Source organism: Delphinus delphis, chromosome 11 (assembly GCF_949987515.2).
Source record: "Delphinus delphis chromosome 11, mDelDel1.2, whole genome shotgun sequence".
In the NCBI taxonomy this organism is placed as follows: domain Eukaryota; kingdom Metazoa; phylum Chordata; class Mammalia; order Artiodactyla; family Delphinidae; genus Delphinus; species Delphinus delphis.
The window spans coordinates 63908148-63915457 of NC_082693.1; the positions used below are offsets into that span (position 1 = coordinate 63908148).

The window sequence follows — 7310 nt, forward strand, 5'->3', positions numbered from 1 at the left end:
AAAAATATATCGTTGCTCCCAAAGTCCACCTCCTCTATTTGGGATGATTCGTTATCTATTCATGTATTCCACAGATGCAGGGTACATCAAGTTGATTGTGGAGCTTTAATCCGCTGCTCCTGAGGCTGCTGGGAGAAATTTCCCTTTCTCTTCTTTGTTCCCACAGCTCCTGGGGCTCAGCTTTGGATTTGGCCCCGCCTCTGCGTGTAGGTCGCCTGAGGGCGTCTGTTCTTCGCTCAGACGGGACGGGGTTAAAGGAGCCACTGATTCGGGGGCTCTGGCTCACTCAGACCGGGGGGAGGGAGGGGTACTGATGTGGGGCGAGCCTGCAGCATGACGTTGCACCAGCCTGAGGCGCGCCATGTGTTCTCCCGGGAAAGTTGTCCCTGGATCCCAGGACCCTGGCAGTGGCGGGCTGCACAGGCTTCCGGGCAGGGAGTTGTGGATAGTGACCTGTGCTCGCACACAGGCTTCTTGGTGGCGGCAGTAGCAGCCTTAGTGTCTCATGCCCGTCTCTGGGGTCCGCGCTTTTAGCCGTGGCTTGCGCCGGTCTCTGGAGCTCCTTTAAGCAGCGCTCTTAATCCCCTCTCCTCGGCACCAGGAAACAAAGAGGCAAGAAAAAGTCTCTTGTCTCTTTTGCAGCTCTAGACCTTTTCCCGAACTCCCTCCCGGCTAGCTGTGGCGCACTAGCCCCCTTCAGGCTGTGTTCACGCAGCCAACCCCAGTCCTCTCCCTGGGATCCGATCTCTGAAGCCCGAACCTCAGCTCCCAGCCCCCGCCCGCCCCGGCAGGTGAGCAGACAAGCCCCTCAGGCTGGTGAGTGCTGGTCGGCACTGATCCTCTGTGCGGGAATCTCTCCGCTTTGCCCTCCGCACCCCTGTTGCTGTGCTCTCCTCCGCGGCTTCAAAGCTTCCCTCCTCCGCCACCAGCAGTCTCCGCCCACGAAGGGGCTTCCTAGTGTGTGGAAACCTTTCCTCCTTCACAGCTCCCTCCCACTGGTGCAGGTCCCGTCCCTATTCTTTGTGTCTGTTTTTTCTTTTTTCTTTTGCCCTACCCAGGTACGTGGGCAGTTTCTTGACTTTTGCGAGGTCTGAGGTCTTCTGCCAGTGTTCAGTAGGTGTTCTGTAGGAGTCGTTCCACATGTAGATGTATTTGTCATATATTTGTGGGCAGGAAGGTGATCTCTGTGTCTTACTCTTATATCATCCTGAAGTTCCCCCCTCACACTGTTTCATTTTGATGCTACAGCTTTTGAGTGTGTTCCTTGTAACCTCAAATGGATTTAAAATATGTTTATTATGATAAAATTAAAATGTTATGATATGAAACTGTTTCATGACACAATGAAGTAAGAGAGAAAGAAAAAAAGAAAAGGGGAAAGAAAAAAGAAAGAGTGAAAGAAAGAAAGAGGGAGAGGAAGGAAGGAAGAAAGAAAGAAAGAAAAAAGAAAGAAAGAGAGAGGGACTTACATGGTGGTCCAGTGTTTAAGAATCCGTCTTGCAAAGCAGGGGACGTCAGTTCAATCCCTGGTCGGGGAACTAAGATCCCACATGCCTTGGGGCAACCAAGCCCACATGCCACAACTAGAGAGCCCGCATGCCTCAACTACAGAGCCTGCGCACTCTGGAGCCTGTGTGCCACAGCAAGAGAGAAGCCCATGCAGCACAACGAAGAGCCCGTGTGCCGGAACGAAAGATCCTGCGTGCCACAACTGAGACCCGATGCAGCCAAAAAAAGAAAAAGTTAAAAAAAAGAAGAAAAAGAAAAGAAAAGAGTCGGGTTCCAATGTAGTCCCCTGATGGTACTAACCCAATGATCTTGCACTCTATTGTGTTCATTCAGAAACTTTATTTTGAAGAAACTAGAAATTCAGTTTAATTAATATTATTTTGTGTCAAGTTTCAGTTGGCGAAAACAACACCCTGTTAATAGAGAAAAAAATAGATTGTTGTGCTTCCTAAGGGAATGTGTTAGATTTGGAGTGTAATGATTAAATACATTATGTTGGTAAGTTAAATGTAAATTAACTAATAAAAACATATTAGATACACTTCCCTGAAAATACACATGGGATTGAAAAGTCCTCTAAAATGTCTTTGTGGGTTTGGGTATTCAATAATTTTAAAACACAATGGAAACATTTATTTAGCCCTTCTTACAGATAAGCTTATCAACCTTGCATAGAAAGGTTTTCTCCTGTGTCTGGGTCTGAGAAGAGCAAAAGAAAAGATTCAGCTGGGAAGGGATAAATGCAGGAAGGAAAATCAGTGTAGCAAGAGAGAATGCAGGAGAAAACACTGCTATAATTGCTTTAAATGCAGATCACGGGCTCTTTGCATTTTTGACAATTCTGCTTAAGCACCAGAATATTAAAACTAGCTTTCAAGGGGCTCCCTGTCTCAGCGCACAGGCAGACATGCAAACAAATTATTGGGATAGAATGTAATGGCAGAGCAGTGGAATGAGAGACAAACTATCTGGTAAGTGAGCCATGAAGGCTTCACAGTGTAGGTCTCCAAGGGGGGCTAAGACTTTGCTGGATGAAGAGGAGAGAAAGGCATTGCAGGGAAGAGAATAGCTAGAGCCAAGGTGTCAAGATGTGAAAGCATCAGCCATGTTGAGGGAAAGAGTAAATGGCCTGGTGTGGCTCTAGGAACAGTATATTTTGGGGAAGGTGTTTCTGGCATGAAGTGTTGAGAAAGGTAGATTGGAACCAAATGATCAAAGACTTTCGATGTCAGGGAATTTTGGATCTGATCTTAGCAAGTTATCAGCATTTTGGGTTTTTAAAAATTTCAGTTAAAAATTTAATATGACAAGTGTGCATCACCTGACTTTTACATCACAATAAAACAAGTCCTTTGAGGATGGGACGTGTGGAAGCAATTGATTTCTCTGCTGAACACAGCCATCATTTATACTCTTTCTAAGGATGCTAACATGATGATACTATTTCCTTGTATTATCCCCTTTCCAATATTGTTCTGTTGCCCTGGATATGATCTCCATACATTCATGTATCACAAGATTCATAAAGGGATCAAATTCCCACAATATTCCTTGGATACATCTGTTGCTGTTTAATTTCAGTAATAACTTCTTGTTCTTAAATTTTTTTTCAACTTGAGATGGTGAGCCTTGCTCATGGCGTCTACTCAGTGTGCTTAGAGCTGCCTTGAAATGGTACTTGTGGTCTCCCTCACACTCCTGTGGTATGATCAGAGGCTTTTAAAGAGGAAAAGGACAAGGATGTATTATTCAATAGTCTTCCTTCTAGGCTAATCTACCTGGAACACCAAGCCCAGGGCCTTGTTAGAGGACACTGCTGCCTTCTGGGTCATTGCCACCTCTCACTCATGCTCTCCAACCTCAACTAAGCAATGTATCTATCACACACCACTTTTAGCTTCCCTTACCATTCTTCTTAAACTTTCACAGCTTCCTTAAAACCTACCAAGTGCCAATACCCTCTTCCTTTCTTTTTTCAAGCAACTGGTGATTGCCTTTGCTTCCCAGACTATATTTGATCCATGGAACATCTGTTGTTTTAATCTGGTTATCTGTGGTTAACCAGAGTCAGTTAACATTCTTATCATGGTCATCCATGGCATTGATAGCCCTGGACATATGACGTCTACATCAATTCAGGCAAGACCTGCACCTGCATCATAAAGTAGACCAATCATCTTTTAAATACATAGTTATTGAGTACCTATTATGTGAAGGATATTTTAGGCACTGGAGAGACAGTGAAGACCAAAACAAATGAGACATCTGCTCCCTCGAGTTTCATGGCTTATAACAGGGGTTGGCAAACTACAGCTTGTGGATCAAATCTGGCCCATCATCTTTTTTTAATATAAAGTTTTATTGAAACACAGACACATTCATTGTTTATGTATTGTCTATGGCTGCTTTCATGCTAAAAGGGCAGAGTTATGTAGTTGCAACAGAGACTGATTGGCCTGGAAAGCCTACATGTTTACTCTCACTTTTTACAGAAAAAGTTTGCTGATCCCTGGTCCAGAACAGTGCTTCTTGAACTATCTGTAATCAAAAACCAGTTTCATTTTATTTATTTATTTTTTGTAAGTTTATTTATTTATTTTTGGCTGTGTTGGGTCTTCGTTGTGGTGCGCGGGCTTCTCATTGCGGTGGCTTCTCTTGTTGTGGAGTATGGACTGTAGGCGTGTGGGCTCAGTAGCTGTGGCTCGCGGGCTCTAGAGCACAGGCTCAGTAGTTGTGGCACACAGGCTTAGTTGCTCCGTGGCATGTGGAATCTTACCAGACCAGGGCTTGAACCTGTGTCCCCTGCATCAGCAGGCGGATTCTTAACCACCACGCCACCAGGGAAGTCCCCAGTTTCATTTTATATTGTATTTTATTTTATAGTGAGAGGATCACTTAACATAAGATCTATTCTCTTAAGCAGTTTCTAAGTGTATAATATATTATTGTTGACTGCAGGTACAATGTTGAACAGCAGATCTCTAGAGCTTATTTATCTTTCTTGACTGAAACTTCATCCCCATTTCCTCCTCTCTCTAGCCCCTGGCAACCACCATTCCACTCTTTGATTCTATGAATTTGATTATTTTAGATACCTTATATTAGTGGAAGTATTCAATATTTATGTTTCTGTGATTGGCTTATTTTTCTTAGCATAATGTCCTCAAGGTTCATTCATGTTGTATATTGCAGGATTTCCTTCTTTTTAAGGTCAAAGAGTATTCTATTTTATGTATATACCACATTTTCTTTATCCGTTCATCTAATGGTGGACATTTAGGTTATTTCCACATTGTGGCTATTGTGAATATTGCTGTAATAAACATAAAGGCACTATTATCTTTTAGAGATCCTGATTTAAATTCTTTTGGATTAGTACCCACAAATGGGACTGCTCGGTTATATGGTAGTTCTATTTTTAATTTTTTTTTTTTTTTTTGCAGTACGTGGGCCTCTCACTGTTGTGGCCTCTCCCGCTGCGGAGCACAGGCTCCAGACGCGCAGGCTCAGCGGCCATGGCTCACGGGCCCAGCAGCTCCGCGGCATGTGGGATCTTCCTGGACCGGGGCACGAACCCATGTCCCCTGCATCGGCAGGCAGACTCTCAACCACTGCGCCACCAGGGAAGCCCTATTTTTTTTTTTTTTTTTTGGAAGCCCTATTTTTAATTTTTTGAGAAACCTCCATACTGTTCTCCATAGCAGTGGCACCATTTTGCGTTCCCAATGTACAAGGGTTCCAATTTCTCTACATCCTAGCCAACACTTCTTATCTTTTTTTTGATAATAAGCAAACTGACAGGTGTGAGGTGATATCTCATTGTGGTTTTGATTTGAATTTCTCTGATAATTAGTGATGTTGAGCATTTTTTCATATACCATTGACCTTTTGTATGTCTTTTTTAGAAAAATGTTCAAGTCTAGTTCATTTTTAAATCAGAGTATTAGGTTTTTTTTTTTAACTATTGAGTTGTAGGAATTCCTCATATATTTTAGACAATAACCCCTTTTCAGATATGTGATTTGCAAATATTTTCTCCCATTTCATAGGTTGCCTTTTAATTGTTCCCTTTACTGTGCAGAAACTTTTTAGTTTGATGTAGTACCACTTGCTTATTTTTGTTGTCTGTGCTTTTGCTGTCATATCTGTGAAATCATCGCCAAGGCCACTGCCATGAAGTTTTTCTCCTACGTTTTCTTCTAGGAGTTTTACAGGTTTTGGTCTTATGTTTAAGAATTTGATGCATTTTGAGCTGGTTTTTCTGTATGATGTAAAGTTAGGGTCCAGTTTCATTCTTTTACATGTAGATATCCAGTTTTCCCACACTTTTTGTTGAACAAACTATCCTTTTTCCCATTGTGTATTCCTGGTACCCTTGTCAAATATTAGTTGACCATATATACACGGGTTTATTTCTCTGCTTTGTATTCTGTTTTGATTTGATGTTTTAATTAAAATGATATTGTACCATACTGTTTTGATTACTCTAGCTTTGTAATATACTTTGAAATCAGGAACTGTGATACCGCAGCTTTGTTCTTCTTTCTCAAGATTGATTTGGCTATTCACAGTCATTTGTGATTTCATATGAATTTTAGAACTGTTTTTTCTGTTTCTGTAAAAAATGCCATTGGAATATTGATAGAGAATACAATGAATGTGTAGATTACTTTGGATAGTATGGTCATTTTAACAATATCAGTTTTTCCAATCAGTGAACATAAGATGTTTTTCCATTTGTTTGTGTTATATTCATTTCTTTTATCAGTGATTTGTAGCTTTCAGTATACAAGTCTTTCACCCCTTTAGTTAAGGTTATTCATATGTATTTTATTCCTTTTGGTGCTATTATAAGTAGGATTATTTTCCTAATTTCCTTTTCAGATAGTTCATTGTTAGTCTATATAAATGCTACTGATTTTTGTATGTTGATTTTGTAACCTGCAACTTTACTGAATTTATTAGTTCTAATAGCTTTTTAAAAAATGGAATCTTTAGGGTTTTCTATATATAAGATCATGTTGTCTGCAAACAGGAACACTTTTACTTCTTCCTTTCTAATTTGGATGACTTTTATTTCTGTTTCTTGCCTAATTTCTCTGGCTAAGTCTCTAGTACTATGTTAAGCAGAAGTGGTGAGAGTGGGCATCCTTGCCTTGTTCATGATCTTAAAAGAAAAGCTTTTAGCTTTTCACCATTGAGTATGTTAGTTGAGGGCTTGTCATATATATCCTTTATTATAATGAGGTACATTTTTTTTCTATACCTAGTTTATTAAGAGTTTTTATCATAAAAGGTGTTAGATGTTTTCAAATGCTTTTTCTGCATCCATTTACATGATCATATGATTTTTATTCTTTATTCTATTAACGTTGTGTATCACATTAATTGATTTTTGTATATTGAAACATCCTTGTATCCCAGGGATAAATCTCACTTTGTCATGCTTATGATCATTTTAATATGCTACTGAATTTGCTTTGTTAGCATTTTGCTCTGGATTTTTGCACCTCTTTTCATCAGGTTGGCATGTAGTTTTCTTTTCTTGTGGTGTTTTTGTCTGTCTTTAGTATCAAAGTAATGCTGACCTCTTAAAATGAGTTTTCAAGTGTTCCCTCCTTTTCAGTTTTTTGAAAGAGAAGGATTGGTATTAATTTGTCTTTAAATGTTTGGTAGAATTCATCAGTGAAACCATCTGGTCCTGGACTTTAATTTTTGGGGAGGTTTTTGATCATTGATTCAATCTCTGTGTTGGTTAGAGGTTTATTCATACTTTTTATTTCTTCATGATTTTATTTATA

General features: G+C 40.3%; 1 pseudogene; it reads right to left on the reverse strand.

Annotated features, from left to right (window-relative positions):
• Positions 1 to 2915: 2915 nt before the first annotated feature.
• Positions 2916 to 3341, reverse strand: LOC132434326 (small nuclear ribonucleoprotein G pseudogene; annotated as a pseudogene).
• Between the last annotated feature and the right edge of the window lie 3969 nt (positions 3342 to 7310).